Source organism: Penaeus monodon, chromosome 27, assembly GCF_015228065.2.
Source record: "Penaeus monodon isolate SGIC_2016 chromosome 27, NSTDA_Pmon_1, whole genome shotgun sequence".
NCBI lineage: Eukaryota > Metazoa > Arthropoda > Malacostraca > Decapoda > Penaeidae > Penaeus > Penaeus monodon.
The window spans coordinates 26,825,339-26,825,650 of NC_051412.1; positions in this window are offsets into that span (position 1 = coordinate 26,825,339).

The window sequence follows — 312 nt, forward strand, 5'->3', positions numbered from 1 at the left end:
CCTTTTCATGATTGAAAGGTTATGGATTTTAACCAAATGATTTCTGGGTATTTATATGTCTATTATTTATAAACTTCATCGGTAAATTAGCCAATAAAAAGTAATTGGAAACACTGGGAAGGCACTGCAAAACAGGCACAATGCTATGGTAAACTTTTTATGTTTGTAATGAGCAATTTCAACCATCAAACAATTTTAAATTCTGAAAATGTGGTGAAGCTGTGACATGAAAATATAATTAATAAACTTTTGAAATCTTATTATTCTATTTTTTGTGTATTCACATGTTAACAATATACATGAATGTTAACT